We start from the raw sequence: 417 nt of genomic DNA, 5'->3' as shown, positions 1-417 counted from the left end.
GCCCCTCACACACACCCGGCCGCACATTCATCCCCCCCGAACCCCCCTGGCGCTCCGGCGCGCTCCCTCAGCCCGGCTCCCCGCGTCCCTCACGGGGTCCCCCCTCGCCATGGCCGGCGTTTGGCCGCTCCCTTCTCCCCTCACGGCCGTGCCCCTCACAAACCGGCCCGGATCTCCGTTCCCCCCCGCTCCGCGCTGCCCCAAGCCCCGAGCCGCCCTCGGGGGGAAGGGGGTGTGTGTGTGGGGGTGTCCCCTTGTCCCCGTCCCCCCGGGGGGCTGCGGGGGCGCGGGTGTCACTCACTGTCCGGAGCCCCCTCGGAGCCGCCTCCTCCTCCTCCTCAGCGGGGCCCGGCCCGGACTGGGGCCGTGGGGGGAGGGGAGGCGGCTCCCTCAGGTGGCCACTGACAGGAGGGGGGG

General features: G+C 77.0%; 1 protein-coding gene across 2 annotated transcripts in view; it reads right to left on the bottom strand.

Moving 5' to 3' along the window:
* GATAD2A (GATA zinc finger domain containing 2A) overlaps positions 1-399 on the bottom strand; it is a 23,022-nt gene extending 22,623 nt beyond the window's left edge. Inside the window, exon 1 of one of the 2 annotated variants that reach the window (XM_039702381.1) lies at positions 302-399. The gene's annotated coding sequence lies outside the window, so the exon portion shown is untranslated. The remainder of the gene's footprint in view (positions 1-301) is intronic. The other variant, XM_039702383.1, reaches the window with a different exon arrangement.
* Between the last annotated feature and the right edge of the window lie 18 nt (positions 400-417).

This window comes from Passer montanus, unplaced genomic scaffold (genome assembly GCF_014805655.1).
Source record: "Passer montanus isolate IOZ18808 unplaced genomic scaffold, ASM1480565v1 scaffold156, whole genome shotgun sequence".
NCBI classification, from domain to species: Eukaryota; Metazoa; Chordata; class Aves; order Passeriformes; family Passeridae; genus Passer; species Passer montanus.
Note: the sequence above shows the minus strand (reverse complement) of the source record. Positions and strands in the feature narration are given on the sequence as shown.